The 19,073-nt window shown below is 51.5% G+C and overlaps 1 protein-coding gene and 1 long non-coding RNA gene across 4 annotated transcripts in view; one reads left to right on the top strand and one right to left on the bottom strand.

Annotated features, from left to right (window-relative positions):
- TRABD2B (TraB domain containing 2B) overlaps nucleotides 1-19,073 on the top strand; it is a 229,714-nt gene that overhangs the window by 165,050 nt on the left and 45,591 nt on the right. The window lies entirely within an intron of this gene.
- Nucleotides 6,355-11,563, bottom strand: LOC116275777. The gene is made up of 3 exons (XR_004185077.1): nucleotides 11,478-11,563; nucleotides 10,894-11,276; nucleotides 6,355-6,545 (listed from the first exon to the last, which is right to left on the bottom strand). It is a non-coding gene; the product is annotated as an uncharacterized LOC116275777 (long non-coding RNA).

Below are 19,073 nucleotides of genomic sequence, written 5' to 3'. Positions count from 1 at the left end.
GCCCTTCTGCCTTGATGTATGTGTGATGGATGGAGCTCACCACAGTCCCCTTCAAGCCAGTTGGGCTGCTAGACTTTCAAACTACATGCGACCTTCCAACCTCACTTGCCCAACTGAGAACCACTGCCATTGGGTAAATAAATGTTTCCTGGGCATCTACCATTTGCCAGGCATGGGGGACCTGCATCGGTGAACAAATAGACCTGGTCTCCATTCTGTTGGAGCCTCTAACCTCTCCCCATTGAACAGGTGAGGAAACCAAAACCCAGCAAGGGTTGGCGACTTGCCCAGTGCCACATAACAAATTAGCGGTAGAGGTGGAACATGAACCCAGGCTCCTGACTCCCAGTCCAAGGCCCTATACACTGTTACAGCCTCACGGAGTCGCTTTCCCTTCCTTAAGAGTAGAACTACGTGCTGGGAACTCAGCCACTTCCTCCCGGCTCAGTGCCCACCCTGAGGATTTCCTGAACCTCCTGAAGTAAGGGTTGGGAGAGTGGGTGCCTTTTGAGAGTATAGATAGTGATTCTCGAAGTGAAGGCCTTTCTGGGCACCTACTCTGCACCAGGCTGGGTTTTGGGAGCTGTGCCCAGGTAAAGAATGATGGGTGCTCAGTGCAGGTGGGTGTCAGCCAGGTGGAGATTTCCAGGAGGCCCTTCTAGGCAGAGGGCATAGCTTAACAAAAGTGTGGAGGAGTAAAAGAGAATGGGGTCTTGGGGGACTCATGAGTTGTTATTTGGCTTTTCAGAACCATGGTGTGAATAAGGGCATGGTGAATATAAGAAGGAGGTGACAGGCTGTGGAGGATAAAGAGGCAGTGGGAGCCACACTGGGCTTGGAGCAAGGCAGTGCAGTTGGAGTTTTGCTGTGGGAAGGTCATTCCATCAGCGGGGCTGGTGATGGACTTTGGCTTTCTTTCTCTGAGCCTTACTCTCTGCATTTGCAAAATGGCTATTGTGAGAATTAGCGAGACCCCAGATTTGGAAGAGCTTTGGAAAGCACAGTGGGGCCTGCCTTTATTCCTGCTCATGTCGTTCTGTGAAACAAAGACATCCAGGCCTGCTCCTCCCGCAGCCCACTCTGTGACCTTGGCAAAGTCACCCCTCTCTCTGAGCCTGCGATCCCCCGTGGGTAAAATTGGGCTGGCGGTTCATCTTCGTCGCAGGGACTTCTGGCCATGAAGAAGACAGTGCAAAGCCAGGGCTGTGCTGGCCGAGCTGGCGTCCTCCTGCGGGCAGCTGTGTGGATGTGCGTATGTTGGGGGGTGCTGCCTGGCTCTGAGGGTGTGGGCTGAGCTCCCTGAGCCCTTTACAGACTATTTATGATGTGCCACTGTGGTAACTGCCCATGATTAGCAGCTCCACAGGCAGCTCTGGGCCTGGGAACAATGGAACACAGAGGAAGGAAAGGAACTATTAAAGGGCCAGGAGCCTCGAATGTCACCCTCAGTAATTCATCCTGCACCTGCCCTCAGCCTCTTGGTTGTGGGGCCTCTCTCCCACGAACGCCTTCTCTGCCTGTGTCCTCTGCTTCCAGCAAGTTTGAGATCGGAATGAATAGGGCATGGGCTTTGAAATCAGACAAACATGGGTTTGAGTGCCACTTCCTCTGCCTACCAGGTGAACTGTGTGCCTGGGCCTCAGTTTCCTCATCTATGAAGTGGGCATGTTAACCCCATCCACCCACAGGATTGTTAGACCAGTCTGACCAGTTAGAGCATGGGACGAAGGGCACGTACAGCACAAAGTGAGTGGTCAGTAGGTGGGCGCCAGGGTCAGGGTTGAATTTGCAGGCCGTGGAGGGGGCGCTGGTAGCTCACGTTGCTGAAGGATTCCCGCAGACCTGCCTCTGTGGAATTGGTGGGAACTGGATTTGCCGATCTGTGTTGCCTAAGGAGCTGGGCCTGCCCAGGCACTGCCTTCTCCAAAAAAAGGAGAGAGGAAAGAGGACGCAAGCGAGCCTGGCTCTGTGCTGGGTGATGTCCTTACGTGTCATTGACCCTCACAGCAACCCTGTGCAGAAGATACGAGCAGCCCCCACTTCACCGTGAGGAAATCCAGGCTCAGGAAGGATGAGAGAATTGCCAACTTTCCTCTGAAGGCCAGTGACAGCAATCAGGCCTCCAGACTTCAGATACACCCATTCCCCCAGGCAGGGGACCCAAGAAGCTGTCCACATTACCAGGCACCTACCGCCTTCCCAACAAAGAGGGAGCAAGGAGCCATTGCAGGCAGGCCCCAGAAGAGCCTGTTGAGGTTGGTAGTGATTCCTGGAGCCCTCAAATCTCACCCCTTACATGGCTACCCCACAGAAAGAGTTCTGAAGTAGGAATTGACAGGCTTTGATACTGGGCCTTGGTTCCATGTGGTGAAAACCTAGAGGGTTAGACTAGACAGACGATCTTTATGGGCCTCTGCTGCCTTGATGCTGCTGCTCTGTAACAAAGTATCTGCCTTCCTGTTCAGCTGGGTTGAAGGCCTCTCTCTTACTACCCCATTCTCAGTCTGTAGCAAGGATGTGCCTCTCTCCTCCCCATCTGTCTGCACCTCCCCCTGCTCCGACAGCCCCATCAAACACACACATCCATTCTCTAGAACCAGGCATGCCTACAGAGGAACAACCTTCCCCAAAGCCCCTAATGAGCTCCCCGTCACCAGGGGAATGCAGTCAGAGGCCAGCAGCCTGGGTCAGGGAAGCCAGATGGGGCCAGAGGGGCTTGCCTCTGTAGAATGGCGCTGGCAGAGCTCCGAGGCCTCTCCTCTTCCCCCAGAAGCCTCCAGCCCCAGTCAGTGACCCAGGCGCGACCCTGCTGGGGCAGCAAGGTCCTGATTCTCACTTGGAAGTAGAATCGGAGGACCAGCTTTTCAGTACATTTGTTCCAAGAATGTGCTGACGCTGCAGCAGCTTGGCGGATTTTCTGCCTCTGCTTCCCCCGTGCAGCTACGCTTTCAGTACCTCTGCCTTCCCAGCCTGCAGCACATCTCCAGGCAAGAACCTGTGGCATCCCAGGGGATGCATGAGCACGGCAAGACCCTATCACACAGATGGATCTGCCGGGCCAGCCCCATCTGTCACTTCAGTGCCCTGTATGCCTCACCAGCATCATGTCGCCATCACCACTCTTCTCTCAGGAGTCCACCCCTGGGATGAGAGGCCTTCAGGGAAGATGGCAGCTTGGAGGTACTCAGATAATCCAGGAGCGGAGGGTGTGGCCAGGCGGCACTCTCTCTGTATGACATGCTGGTTGGGGCCACAGCCTTCTACAAGACCACCTGGATCAGGAGTTGCTAATACTCGCAAGTGTGTTATTACTAGTGTCCTGATGCTCAGCTGCTAGAACTAAAATGTAAAGGCATCTTGGGAAAGGGCAATGCTACAAATTATCATCACAACCATGTATTGTGATTTAACTTCTGTTTTCTCGTCTTTGAAATGGGGATAATAAGAGTAGCTACCTTATAGGATTAAAAGAGTTATTAACAAATGAAGAGCATAGTATGTGTGTTATCTCTGACTTTCACAGCAGCCCTGCAAGAAAGACATCCCCATTTTACAGATGAGAAAATGCCATCAGTGAGGTCAAGGGACTGGCCCAAAGTCACACAGTGAGCAAGTGGCAAAGCCAGAATTTGATTCCACAGCCTGATTCTCCACCTGCCCTCCTCCCCTCGTCACCCCTGTGACAGGGAAGCTCAGAGCTCAGCCGGCGCTGTACTGAAAAGCCTGTTTGAGAGCCAAGATAGTTGAGGTGGTATCTGCACTTCACTCCAGAACCTAAAAACCAGGCAGGGGCCTAATTTCTGGGACTTATAGATGCCCAGAGTAGAAAGGTGAAGAGTCCTTTCCCAAGAGCGAGCCCACAGATGTGTGGGAAGGAGGAAGAGAACCCAGAGCAATGTGTAGTGGATTGCTCAGGTCTCGGTGGTGAGCTGAATCTCCACTGGAGGAATGTGTGTCTGTGTGTGTGTGTGTGTGCGTGTGTGCGCGCGCCTAGGGGTCTGTGTACATCTATTTGTGTCTGTGCATGAAACTTACCTTTGTGTAAGATGTCAGTGGTGTGTTTTAGAGTATGAATATGACTGAGAGTGTGTGCTTGCAGGTGTTTGTGCACGTCTCTGTGTGAATGTCTACGAGAGAGAGAACACATTACCCAGGGCCGCATGGGTAGGCAGTGAGGTTCATTACGTTTTCTGGTTGGCTGAGAGTTAATCAGCAGCGCCTCATTGTTCCAGCCCCTGTAGAATTTTTTTTTCCTCAAATATCTGCATCTGCTGCTTTTGAAGAGGGATGGTGACAGCCTGAAGGGTATACAAGAGGGTGACCAGGGTTGAGGGGTATCCTGGAATCCATGCTGGAGAAGGACTGGCTGACACTGGTAGTTGCTGCCCTAAATCTCTACAGGCCTTTCCAGGATCACAGGGTGCAGACAAGTCCTAAGGGGCCACTGAGCTGGGCTGAGGCAGGCAGACAGGGTCAAGCTCAGTGTGAAAAGCATTCTAGACATGGGAGTGGTCCAAGGATGTGCAGGCTGCTTTGGGAGTACTGAGCTCCTGCCACAGAGGCATGGCACAGCCCTGAGCATCTGCCTGTCAGGGGCATTGCCAAGGCAACTCCCGCCCTGGAGAAACAGTCGGGTTCCTTCCAGTCCTGATATCTGGGGCTGTTCATTTTTGCTCCCACAACCAAGTCCTGTAGCTGAGTCAGACTCCTGTGGGCACCCCCTCCTCATTCCTCAAATAGTCCTGGGATTTCTTATATCCATTTTTTCAGATGAGAGGTGAATTGATTGGCCCTAACCATGTACAGGGGGACTTGAACCCAGGGCCTCTGACTGCTAATATGTTTCTCTGTCCACCTCTCAAGACTTCCTAGCACAGAGCCTTATACAGAACAGCCGCTGGTGGGTAGCCACTGACTGGCTTGCTGCCTCTGTAGCACCATCGTGTGAAAATGATGCCCTGGCATTTCTGGAACACTACTGGGAGAAACAGGAGGCCCTTTCAGCTCAGAGGGTGAAAGCCTGTGCTCATGGAGCAAGGGGGCGGTCTGCAAGAGAGCATCAAGGGGAGGGGAACCCAGACAGGGCACCATCACGATACACAGATGCCCAGAGGATGCAAGGGCAGTGGGTGTCCAAAGGTCAAGGAGGAAGGAAAGAACTCTTTGAGGTCAGAACTTCCTGCTACTACCCTAGTGACCTTAGCAACTTATCCAACCTCTCTGAGCCATAGTCTTATTGTTTTAAAAACTGAAATCATAATTCCTTCCTGGCTTATGGGAAGAGTAAGCAAGATTGTGTGTGTGTATGTGTGGTGTGTGTGGAGTTCTCAGTATTGAATAAATGGTATCTGTTGCCTTAACATTGCTATTCCCACCTATTGAGGCCCACCGCTGCTGACCTCACTGAGAGCTTCCACTTCTTCCTTTTAGGGGCACTTTCCTGGTACCTCACTAAGCTTGGGGTAGGCCAGGCCCAGGCATATCGCACTGTCTGTCTAAACATGTGTTCTCATGCTGTGTGACCTTGGACAGGCCCCTGCCCCTCTCTGAGCTTTTCTGTAAAGTAAGCAATTGCACTTGCTGTGTAAGCACCGCCTTGCCTTCTCCCCAGGCACCAGCACCCAGCTGCTGAAAGGATGGAGGCTCAGGGGGACTGCATTTGCATAGGAGGGCCTGGAACTGGTAAGTGGTAATAAAAGGCCACACAGTTCATTCATTTGTTCTCACGACATTTATTGAGCGCATTTTATGTGCTAGGGCTGGAGATACAGTAATGAACAAAACAAGCATTCCTGCCCTCATGGGAGGAGGGTCTTACCTTCCTGTGGAAGGTGATGTGATCAACAATAAACATGATAAGCAAGGAACTAAGATAGTGTGTTAGAAGGTGGTCAGTGCTACGTACTGTGGAGAGTGTGGCAGAGTATGAAGGTGAGAGTGCCTGGGAGGGGGTTACCGTTAAAGTCAAGGGCCTGAGTGGACCTTATTGAGAAAGTGAGGGCAAGCGGGGCAGATTTGTCTTTTGCAGATTCATGCAGAAGGTGCCAGCCACAGGTGTTCCCCTCCTGTGAGAATTTACCCCAGTGTCTCTGGTCTGCATCCTATATTGGATGCAACTGTATCGGATTCCACCTCTGCTTCCCCAGAATCCAGTGCAGGGCTCAGCCCAAATAATGCTCAGAATTGTGTATCTAAGGATTACTCCACACTGGCCTGGACCTGGGATGGGGCAGCCTTATTGCCCTTGTTCCCTCAAGCCAGAAATCCTTCCTGGCATGGCTCATCTTCAGAGGGAATATCAGCCCGTCCAGGCCCAGACCCCACAAGACCATACCAAGGGGCAACAGTCCTTGCTGTGTTCATTGCCGTGTCCACACCAGGCCCCAAATTCCATCTGCCGCGAAATTCCAGGGCTGGAAATAATGAGGCAAATTGTCCCTCACCGCTGATTAACTTTCAAGTTGCTCTGCTAAACTGGGTGCAGTTGAAGTTTTAGCAAGTCTCCCGGGGGCCTCAGGCGGCTTCAGTTTCAGCCTTGTAAAGAGCTGTTAAAGATCCAATCAAAATAAATAAAATCAGATCCAGGAAAGCGATGTGTTTGTGACTGCAGACCAAACACTCAGGATATTCAAGCACCCTGCTTTTCCAGGGGATTCCTTACACTCCACTGGCATAGGCCATGATTCTCCCGCCCTGGAGCGACTGGAGGGAAAAGTGCTGGAGAGTCCCATCCCTGGGGCTCACTGCAGAGCGGAGTCCTGTCCCTGTGAGCCTGCAGGGTGGCCGCTGGCCCTGTGCCCTAGTCCTGCCAGATTGTACTGGAGGATAAATGCTAGTGCCCTGAGATGCCTTATCATACTGAGTCCTCCCACAACAGGCTTGTCAGCACTGGGATGGTTTATACTTTTTAAAAATAATGTCTCTAGACAATAATCATACATTTTTTAAAAATTAGAAAGAACGAAAAGCCCAGGCCCTGGAAACATATGGTCTAACCACAGAATCAGAAACTCCAAATCGGGAGATGCCAGAAGCCACAGAATGCAAGTGATGGACTTGTGAGCTGTTCATGTCAAAGGCATCGGAGCCACAGCGAGACAATCCAGAGGACGTGAAATCCCAGTACTTCAATACCAAAACTGTCTGCCTACCGGGTGTCATTCAAACTGCTCTCATTCCACCCACCGTGTGATTCTGGACACCCAGTGAAGCAAGTTAAAGGCCATGGCAAGGCTCTCCCTGGTGAGGGGCTGCCTCCTGCCTGGCTAGCCACCCCTTCCGGTTCCACGTGCACCCTCCCCTGAAATTAATGACTGGCTGATACTTCCACTGGACAAACCTCGGAAGAAAAATCAAAGGTGTTTGAGAGGAAAATCATGTGTAATACCAAGAACCACCTCCCAGCTCCTAAGGTTCAGAGAAACCAGCAGGGAAGCCATTGAAGTCTGTGCAGTTGGACACTGGTGCCCCAAGAGCATTGGACAAACTATTAGAGATCATTGTGAATGATCATTTGTCAGAAATGGCAAAACAGGTCCCGAGAAGGAGAAGGACTCTGGGTTACTCAGGGGACCAGGTGAGTGGCATGTTTGGGAACGAATCCCTGCCGTCCCCACTCCCCCTCCTGGCCACCTGACTTCCAAGAGCTGTGTGCACCTGGGCTGGTGGGCACCACGTCCCCATTTGCCAAGCCTCACCCAGAGTCCAAGCTAGAGGTCAACCAGGGCCTCCCAGCCCTCCATCCCATGGGTGCCAGGCCGTGCTGGCAGGCCTGGGGCAGAGCTGATCCCCCGCAGCGCGAGCCGGTCCCCCGCAGCGCCCGCCGGCCTGGCCGACCCCTGAAGTCGGCTGAAAGGCCCCCTTATGCGCAGCCCTCCTCGCCGCTGCAGCGCACAGCCCTGCTCTCTTACCTCATAAACGGCTAATTTGTTACATATTTTCTGACGCTGTAAATGGGAGAACAAAGACCTTTTCTCTCTCATATTTTTGTTCAATTATGTTTGTGGGGGAACCTGATCCCCTTCAAAGGAGGGGTGGAGGAGCTGGGGTGGAAGCCTCCCAGGCTTGCTGACCTCCCAGGCCTGCTCCTGGGCCCATGGCCCTGATAGCGGCTGGCTCAGGACAGCTCCGGTCTGGGTGCGGCTGGGGATGGCGGGAGCCTGGCCACAAAAAAGGGCAGTGAGGCCTCCTTGTACGTCCCGCAATGAGCAGCTGAAGGGACTGGGCCCTCATCCCTAGAGGAGCAGATACCAGTCCCGGGAGCAGGCTGGGTGGAGTTGGGCTCCCCCAGCAGAGAGGAAGCCTCCTGGGTGCAGATTTCAGGACCAGAGAAGGAAGATCCTCTTCACAGCCGACATCCATGCCCTGAGAGGGCATGGAGCAACCAGGCAGGTGATGAGTTCCCTGTCACTACACTGACAAGTCCTTCCCTGTAGCTGAGGCTTGTCCACCAAGGAGATGAAGTGGGAGCTGGAGGTAGAGGGAAGGGGAGGTATTTTGAAAAGGGAGGTCCCACAGCTGAAGACCTCTGGACGCACGGTTTCAGGTCCCCTAATCCCGAGGTTCTGTTGCTTTTGCCCTGGCTTCACACTGGGAACCCAGATGTGAGTGCTCTGGCTCACATCTTGGTTCCCAGTGTGCTCCTTCCATCCTCTTTTGAGAAAGCACACTGACTGGTTTTGAACACTGGCTCTCCTGGATCCAGGAGCTGGAGCAGGGGTATTGGGGGGGGATGGAAAACATGGCATCTGGAGGCCACTCCTGTAGGAATGGCTGCTCAAGGATGTCTCTCTAACAGCTGGCACACCAGCCACTCCTCCCCTTCTTCCTTCCTTCCCACTTCCTTCCTCCAGTCCCTTTTTCCCTTCAGTGAGTGGCTACAAATGGCAGGTCCTGGACTAGGTACTGGGATATGAGAATGAGTAAAACTGACATAGCCCCCACTCTCATGACGTCTGCAGAGAAGTCGGTAGATGACTGGCACATGGCTAAAATTGCTAGACTATTTTCATTCATCCACCACTTACTTGCTGTGTGACCTCAGGAAGGTCACTTAACCACTCTGTGCCTCCTTTGCCTCACCTGTAAAATAGGGATAAAATTGGGAACCACCTCACAGAGTTGGCAGGATTTGAATGAAATACTTGTGACAGACTTCACATACTCCCTGTCATGGAACAAATTATTAACCTCATAAGCATATAAAGACAAACAATTATGAGTACTCTGAAGAAAGAATCCAGGGTGTAGGAGAACTTCAAACAGGGGCCCCTGAGCGGATCTGGGGGATCAGGGAAGGAGTGTGCAGGAGGTGGTGCTTGAGCAACTGTCCGAAATATTAGAGGTTAAGGAGGCAAAGGGGAGAGATGATGGGAAGGGCATACTGGGAAGAAGGACCAGCACGTGCAAAGGTCCTGAAGCAGGAAACAAATTGCACATTCAAAAAAACTATATGGACAGCACATAAAGACTGTAAAAACACAAAGCAAGGAGGTCAGGGAGCAGGAGGAGTCCAGGGAGGCAGACAGGTCCCTGCCAAGTACTTCTGAGAGTTCATGTTGAAGAAGTTCATGGTTATTCCCAGGGCAGAGGGGAGCCATGGGGGATTTAAGCCTGGGAGTGCCATGGTCTCACCCACACACAGCATCCCCTTTCCCCGTTAGGCCAGAACCAGTGGGCCCTACCTCAGGTCAGGGCTGCTCAGGATTCAAGATACAGCCCAAACCCCGGGCCCCAGGGCCTGAGATCAGTGTGTGCATACCCTCCAGCAGCAAGGGGAAGTAAAAGTAAAAGAGAGAGCGTGGAAGGGGGTGAGATTGAAGACACAAGAACAGCCAGACCAGATCACAAAGGGCCTGGCAAGTCAGTCTAAGACCAGATCGTGGAGAATGATTGATGGGGCTCCTTGGTGTCAGGAAGGAGGGAACCAAGTCCCATTAATCTCAGTCTCCCCAGGACCCTGCACAGCACCTGGCCAAGAACAAACACCCACGCTTGTTACATGTGTGAATATAAGTCTGTGGTTGAGTCTCTTGATGGCTGGGATAACACAAAGCACAGTCCACACTCCTGACTTTCTCTCTCTCTCTCTCTCTATCTATCTATCTATCTATCTATCTATCTATCTCTGTCACCATCTCTATCTCTCTTTTGCCCACACATGTGTGCACACACATTCTTACACAACCGTCAGTCACTTGGATCCCCAGACGCCCCAGGTAGAAAGAAACTCTGGCCTGCAGCTGTGCTTCCCAGTTGCAGGAGTTCACACAAGAGGAAGACAAATATAGGCTGGAGCAGAAGGGAAGGCCTTCTTAGAGGAGGTGAGCTTCCAGGTAAGGCAGGATGGTGCTTGGGCTGTGGACAAGTGGTGGCCAGCAGGGACCCCTGCTTCTGACCTGGTGGGTCCCTGCTGGCAGATCCATGCTGGAATGCCTGCATGAGCCTAAGGCTCCTTGAGAAGATTCTGGGCAGGGAGCTAAAAGGCTGGAGCAGTCCTCCCTCTGCCCAAGGTGAATCCTGGAAGCAGACTGGCCCTTTTAACCTGCTCCTTCGAGGGCCCCTCTCTGCTCCCATCGCTTCACACACAACCCGCCCTCCCGGGTCAGACCTGCACAACAAGGAGGCCTTGGATAGCCCTGAGTATTTCCCATCTGCAGTGTAAGCAGATCTGTGCTCATCCAGAATGTGTCTGACTTCTCTGTGTTCTTTTCCCAAGACCCAAGGCTCAGATTTCAGTTTCACATTCTTTTGCCTTGGGTCTAAAAACATTTTCCCTTTCTGTGGTAGGGGGAAGGAGGGGATAAGAGGGCATAGGAGACCGGAGCTGCCCAAATGAAGCAGACCGATCCATCGTTCCTGCCTTCGTCTGCATCCCCTGGCTTGCTGTGTGACCTTGGGCACTTTGCTGCCCTCTCTGGGGCTCAGCGTTCTCTCTGCACAATGAGAAGCCCCATGCAGGATCTAAGGACCGTCCCTCGCCTGACAGTCTCTTGCAGTGCCAGAGTCTCCAGCGTCCCCATCCTGTTGCCAGGAAGTGTCTCCTGTGACTTCAGACAGGCAAAAAGCAGGAGAAGTTGGCACTGCATTTTAGTTTTGTCTGCGAGGCCAAGTTCTGCACAGCTGTCTCCTTTGATGCACCCTGGGAGGAGTATCTGTTCCCTGGACTGTCAGCACTAGAGTCCCAGGCCGGTCCCACGCAGTCTTCTTTTCTTCCTGCCATTCTGGGTCTCATCTGCCTTTGTCCAACCGCTCCCTCGAGTGGGGCTCAAGGATTCCTAAAAGGGAAGGGAGGAAGGAAGGCGCAGACTCAAAAGTCGGGGAAGGAGGGGGGCAGTGATGGGCAACAGGAAAGCCTCAGAGCCCTGAGTTGGAGAGTTCTAAAACATTCAAGCCAGGAAAGATTTGGAATTCTAACCTGCCCCTCCCTTCCTCCATGCCTCCCCAAAGCCCCTGGGGCCCAACTGGGGCCTTCTCACCTCTCCTTGTCCAGAGCCAAGAATGCCTCCTGCTACAGTCAGTGTTCCTTAAAGCCTTTCTCAATGCAGCAGCCAGGGGCAGCTTCTAAAGAGAAAGCCTGATGATCACTCCCTGCTTAATAAATTCAGTGGCATCCCATTGTCCGTAAAGTCTGAGCCCCAGATCCACCTCGACTTCCTGTTCTGGGTCTATCCCATGTTCACCTCCACCAGCCACAGGCCCCTGCTCCAGCCCCTGCTGTCACTGACACAGCCCTGTACATGCCAACTTCACCCCAGCCCCCATTCCTCTGCATGGGTTATTGACACGGCCTGGAATTCCTTTTCTTTCCCTTCTGTGTGGCAAATGTATGCCCCCACAGGGGATTGCTGCAGAGCCACCTCCTTTGTGAATCCTGTTTGTGGCCCCCCACATTTGCTGGACTCTCATTGCACCTTATCCATCCCTTAGCCCAAGCTTTAATGAATGTTACTTGATCTTGTCGCAAGTCTTCCCTGAACTTCCTCCCTTGCTCCACCCATCCATCGTTAAGGATGGATAGGGTATTGATTTGGTCCCATGGCCTCAGCACCCAGCACAAAGCCTAGCACTAGTCCATACTGAAGACTGAAGAGGGAACGGAAATCTCATCCACATATGCAGAATTCCAGCCTCTCTTCAGAACATCTCCTGCAGCTGGGACCCACCCCAGTGCTTAGGGAACAGAGATTTCTTAAAGTGTGGGGGTGGGGGTGGGTATGTGTCCTAAGGAAGGGCAGTATTGCTCCACGAGGTTTTTAGAATGCTAGTCTCAAGCAGGCAGGACAAATATACACCCCACTTGGCAGATGGGTAAGCTGAGACGCAGCAAAGGGAAGAGAAGGGCCTGCCCCAAAGAGCCAGAATAAGAACTTCACACAGCCTGCATGTAGCAGGTCCTAGATTTGAAACTGGGTCAGATCTCTGCCCTTTCAGCTGCTGTTTGTCTCTGAAAGCTTGGTAACCAGTGGCTTAGCGGACGAGTGGAGAGGCGTGTTACGATTTCTCTCATCAGTATTGAGCACTCCCACACTCAACTCCTCCTTCCACCCCTGGCCACCTGGAGGTGCCCCCTCCAATCCAGTCCTCCTTGGCTACTGCCCAGGACCAAGGCAGAGCAGAGGTCCCCATACTGCTGGAGGGCCTGTGAGACCCCCTCCCTCCTCTGCAAATTGGTAATTGCTGTGCGGTCAGACCAGAGAAATTAGAGGGGCCCTCTAGGAATTTCATACTGATTTTGCAAATGAAAATGGAGACTTGCCTTTTGAAGTTTAGGCAGCTGTGTCAGCAGGGCAGGTCTGAGACAGCAGGAAAAGTAAAAATGACATCCTTCGAACCAATGGAAGCAGCTGCTTCATAACAATAACAGTGATAATGGTAACCAAGGCTACCGCTGACTGATCGCCTTCCGTGTAGACCATTATCCCTCCATGGGCCTCAGTCAGCTCGTCTCTGATTTCTCATCCATTCCAACCACCACAGGTGACTTGTCCACTGTCTGAAGATCAGGTAGAGAGGGTCGTGTGTGCTGCTTGGGTTGAGTGCCTGGTCCATGGCATGACATTGAAGACCCTCCGCTACTGGATGTCTTCCAGCCCTGACTGCTGGCTCATCTTTAAACACACCATGCTCCTCCATATCCTTCTGCAGTTAACACTTTCTTCTTCTTTCTTTCTTTGTTTTTTCTTTTGAGACAGAATCTCACTCTGTTGCCCAGGCTGCACTATAGTAGTAAGATCATAGCTCACTGCAGCCTTGAACTCCTGGCCTCAAGCAATCCTCTCACCTTAGCCTTCTGAGTAGCTGGGACTACAGGCACATGACACCATATCTGGCTCTTCGTTGTTGTTGTTTTTAGAGATGGGGTCTCCCTGTGTTTCCCAGGCCTGTCTCAAACTCCTGGCCTTACGGGATCCTCCTGCCTCAGCCCCCCAAATTGCTGGGATTACAGATGTGAGCTACCATGCACAGCCTGCGGTGAACGCTTTCCTTCTCAACGCTACTCATCTTCACAACCCAGCTGAAGCCTGTGATTCCCTCACCGACTCCCAGGCTGGGTCAGAAACCCCCTCTGAGGCCCCCAACCTCTGTGTTTTATCATTCACTTACCACATGATAATTACCTGTTCCTTCTGTCATCTCCTCCATCACCTTAAAGTTGCTCAGAGCTTTATAATTGAGGATAAGTTGGTGTAGGTGATTCTCCGGGACTTTCCAATATGTTTTATTATTTTCCTCTGTAGACAGAGTGTGTTCAGTTTACGAAATCAGAGGTAGTTACTGAAGAATAGAAATAGAAGATTCACAGCAGAAGCAGAGAGAACTTGATACATTAAGCCTGGGCAGAGTTGAGGCCCTGGGTATGGAGCCCCATCACTGGGGAACAAGGGATGTCACTTACCGCTCTGAGCCTTGGGTTTTCAATAATGCTGCCCTCACAGAGCTCTGAAGAAAAATAAATGAGCCTCCACATGTAAAGTATTTGGAAACATAGACTGTTGAAATCATGGAATGGTAGGTGTAATGTTCTGAAATATTGGACTCCTGGAATAAGTCTTCCAGAGCTAGAAGGTACTCCCACACCCTCATGTTTCAGAGGAACCCTGCGGCCCAGAGAGTGGGTCCCACAGCTGGTCTGGGTCAAAGCCCACAGCACCAGAATCTGCATCTCTGAGCTCCCTTGGACTTAGCTGTACTGAAAACTAAAATCCAAGGGATCCCTTTGCCCTCCAACAGGGTGGACCCCACATAAACTCCTTTCCCGGAGACCCTAAGCCTCTGGACCAGCCCCAACCAGTCCCAGCCATCAGCCTCCCTACCTACCCAGCAGAATGCTAATCTCATCATGTGGGTGGCTCCGGATTTATGAGCATTTCCTGGCATGACTTGAAGGACAGAGGAGGAACACTAGGATCTTTAAGGGTGGTCTTTGGGTGGAGAAACTAAGCATTCAGAGAAAAGAAGGAAAGAAAGCTAGGGTGAGTCAGGCTTCCCGATGCCCACCCAGGAAAGCACTGAGAGTTCAGCCAGCCCACTGCAGGGCAGATGGAGGTGTGGGCAGCACCACCAGGTCCACGGGGCAGGCGACAGCTGTACTAGAGACCACGTCCGTGCTTCTTGAGTTGTGGCTGGGCACTGGGTGGGTGATGGGGGGATGGTGAGGGGAAGGGAAGAGGGCAGAGCTGCCTTCATCTTCAGTTGGACCTCCCTGCTTCACCCCTGCCTCCCTAGATTCCATTATCAACACAGTTCCCCCCGCATTCTTTTGCCCAGACTCCCTGTGACTTCCCATCTCTGCAGGAAGCCACAGGCCTTCAAAGACCACAGGGCTCTACAGGCCCTGCCCACCACCCACCTGGAAATTCTCCACTTTCCTCTCCAGATCCACTTTCCGCTCTCCCTGCCCTGCCCTGTGCATGAGCTGACACAGCACCACCTGGGCTCCCGTCTCGTCCTCCCTGGCAGGAGATGGGCAGGCAGAAGGGAAAGGGAGTTGAATATTTCTTACCTCCACCCACCCTTCTCCTTCCCTGGCGTTGCCATGGTCCAGGCCATGCTCAGCCATAGTTGTGCTCCCTTTCAAGCCTGTGGCTCTACCGGGTCCAGGTCCCTGTTCCCTCTCTTCCCCTAAAGGTTTAGGGACAGGTAAGCTTCCCCATGCAGCTACTCCCTGCTGCCTCACTATGGCCTGCCCACACCTTCGTGAATATCCTGACAGTCACAGCTCTTCAGTCACTCTTTCAGCTGAATTTCCTTCTTTGGAACTCATCTCACTGGCACTGTGCCACCTGGTTGCTGTTGGGTCCCTGCCTAACACAGGTCCATTGCCCCACTACCCCTTGCTCATGCATTTCCAGCCACACTGGCTGCAAAGCTATCGGGCCTGCTTTGCCTCAGGGCCTTTGCCCTTACAGTTCCCCCTTCTCTCAGATACCCACATGGCTCCCTCCCTCATCTCCTTCAGACCTTTTCTCAAATGTCACCTCTCATTGCAGCCTTACCTGGACATCTTATCTAAAATGGGTGGGGGTGTAGGGGGTGATGGCATGAACTTGTCCTAGTTTATTGGGAGGCTAAGGCAGGAGGATCATTTGAGTCCAGGAGGCTAAGGCTGCCACAAGCAGAGATTGCACCCCTGCTCTCCAGCCTGGACGACAGAGCAGGGTCCCAGCTCTAAACAAATTTAAAATAATAATAATAAAATGTCATCTCCCAACACACACACACACACACACACACACACACACACACACACACCCTATATTCCTCTTTGCCTTATTTTCTCCATAGCAACTATCACTCTCCAACATACTGGATGGTTTACTTCTTGTTTCTTTATGGTCAGCTTTCTCCTGCTGGAATGAAAGCTCCTTTAGGGTGGGGATCTTTATTTGCAGTGTTCACTCCTGTACCTCCAGGGCCTGGAACAGCATCTGCAACATAAGTGCTCAATAAATATTTGTTCAATGAATGTGTAAATTAGTTCTTTTCAAAGGTGAGTAAACCAAGACCCAGGGAAGGAAAATAACTCACCCAGAGGTTCGTAATGAAGGGTCCAGTGGTGACTAGAGCCCTGGTCCCTGCTCCCAGCCCAGAGCCAGTCCCCAGCTCCAGGAAACCTTGTGTTTATTTGGATGCCTGCTGCTCAGTAGCCCAGTGTCCGGAGACAGGATTCAGTGCTGGAGGCCTAGGAGACTCAGAATACTGAACAGGAAGCCGGGAGGTAGTCAGCATGGCTTTGGTGCTGCCGATGGAGCAAGGAGAATAAATAAATAAATCTCAGCCAGAGCCTGGCAGGCTCTAACCTTTGAAGAAATGTCCCCCAGGCCGGAGAAGCCTTCCTGTGAAGCAAGCTGCCCTCCACCCCTACGCAGTGCTGATAGATGATTTGGGCCCAGGGTCCTGCAGGCCCAGCTCCTCCCAGCTCTGCACCATGGGAGGTACTGGGTTCTGGCAGGGAGCTGCTCGGGGTGGGGGTCCTGTGACGGGCGATTCACGTGGCTTTCCATTCACTTATTCATCCTACAAGTATTCCTCAAGCATCTACTGTGTGTGCATTGGGCACTGCGCTCTGGGAAAACAGTCAAGACAAAGACAGAGGATTTGCCTGCCCTCAGAGCATTCATCCTCAAGCCGGAAGGACGAGTGTTAGTAATAAAATGGGGAGTGCTTGGCCTGGGAAGTGTCAGGTGCTTTGGGGGCACTTAGCAGGGGACCTGTGCAGTCCATGGCTCAGAGAAGTTCTCCTGAAGGAAGGACCCTCTACAGCCGGGTGCGAAAGGGAGTGTGAACTGGTGGATGGAGAGAGATTTCCAGTCAGAGGACATGCAGAGGAGGGGATCCTGGGCAGGGAGCAAGGTTTCATCAGCCTGGGCACTGAAAACAGACTGGGGAGGCCATGAGCCAGGTGGGGTTACCTTGGCAAGGGCGACCTCTTTCTTATTCTCATACGGCAGCTCTGACAGTGCACCACAGCTAAAGTTCTAACACCCCTCCTCCTTCCCAGCGACAGCTCAGAACCTGGGCCTCAAAGACTGGCCCCTACTCGTCTGTTCATGTCTGTACTTCCTACCAGCTGGTTGGGTGAAGGTGGCTTGGTGGGCCAGGCCCAGGGACAGGAGAAAGAACCCAGACCTACCAGCTGGACCTGAGTTTGAGTCCTAGCTCATTAGTTCTTCAATGTGGGACCTTATGCAAGTGACTTTACCCTCCTCAAGGCCTCAGTTTCCTTGTTTGTCATATGGAAATAACAGTCCTTATCTGAAACAATTATGGTGTGAGATGGTTTCCTAGCACTTTTACAATGCTCCATGTAATTGGGGGCATGCTCATTAACCCTAACCTTGTCTCCCATCACCGTCTTCCTTGTTGGCTCAGCTTCAGCCACGCTGGCCTCTGCTTCTCCTCACATATGTGCAGGGCCTTTGCACCTGCTGGTTCCCCTTCCTTCATCACTCCCCATCCAATTTACTGCTTTATTTTTTTCTATAACATATTCCTTAATAGTTCTCCAGGAAAGCAGAACCAATAGAATATATGTATGTGTGTATGTATCTCTGTAAATAGATATAGGTGTATACCTTTTATACACACACACACACACACACACATATAGTGTTGGTGGTATTGGTGGGTAAGTCTAAAATTTGCAGAGTAGGCCAGCAGGCTGGAAATCTAGGGAAGAGTTGATGCTGCAGTTCAAGTCCAAAAGCAGTCTGCTGGTAGAATTCCTTGTTCTCTGACAAGGTCAAATTTTTTCTAGTAAGGCCTTCAACTGAGCAGGTGAGGCCTGCCTACATTATGGAGGGTAATCTGCATCTCAAAGTCTACTGATTTAAATATAAGTCTCATCTAAAAAGTACCTTCACAGAAGCTTCTAAAAAAAGTTTGACCAAATATCTGGATAGCGTGGCCTAACCAAGTTGACACATAAAATTAACCATCACAAGTTCATCCCTTGTCAGTTGGGCTCCCGTACACATCTTCAACCATACTGAATCTCCAAATAAGGACAATAACATGGCCATAGTTCCATACAACCAAAAATGCTCTGTTTCTTTCCCCAGAAGAGGATACAAAGTCTTTGGGTGACATTTACTCTTCTTGATACCCTATATCTTAAATACTATGATGTAAAACTAACGATACCTAAATACTGTGATAAAAGTCAATATATCTTATGTTACATGACAAAGGGATGAGAGGGAAGAAGGCAAAGATACTTGAGATAGCAACACAGAGACACACATACACAATTATTAATAACAAAATAGGGAGGAACTCTCATGACAATTACAGTTCTCATCTCTGTCACTGATCATGTGATCATAGCTGGTATTGATGACTACCTTCTTCTACTACCCATTCTGTATTCCCTTTGCCTTCAACATCAACCTCAACTGGTCATGGTTCTTAACCTGGCGGCATGACCCAAGCCTTCATTATTGAATGGTCTGGGCCATTAGTAGTCCTGTCTGGATTGGGTTGTTGTAGTTATCCATCTCAGGACATGGTAATACTAAGAGATGCCCTAAAAGGTCTCCTGCATTCCAGAAACACTCTTCCTTACCTCCACTGGGGTGGCAATCTAATTTCCCCTTTGGTAGTCAGGATCAATAATTCCAGGCAGCAGAGTAACCTCCTTCTTTGCTTGTTGACTCAGAGGCATGAGGGATTCATGTGGCTGGGTGACAGTCTTCACTCCCAGTTTAATGGAGCCATTGTTGTGTGTCCAACATGCTGCATATTAGTATTTTTACTAACAATTTATGTATTCTCTCTTTACCCCTCTAGCAGGTGAGCTTTGTAAGGGCAGGGATTTTTTTAGTCTGTTTTGTCCCTGTCTAACTCCCCAGCACCTAGAACAATGCCTGGTGCTCAGGAAGAGTGGCTGAGTAGATTGGGGCCTTTGCTGTGATTCCCTTGGGCTTTGAGGTAGATGAGCAGACTTGCAAACTGAGAGCCAGACTTGTCCCAAGGGGCCCTGGCTCCAAACCCCCTACTTGATAAAGGGGTTCCTACTGCCTTCTCAGTGCAATTGCTGGGCCATCGAGTGAACATAGGCCTTCGTGTCTAGC

Source organism: Papio anubis, chromosome 1 (assembly GCF_008728515.1).
Source record: "Papio anubis isolate 15944 chromosome 1, Panubis1.0, whole genome shotgun sequence".
NCBI lineage: Eukaryota > Metazoa > Chordata > Mammalia > Primates > Cercopithecidae > Papio > Papio anubis.
This window is presented reverse-complemented; position numbering and strand designations above follow the sequence as displayed.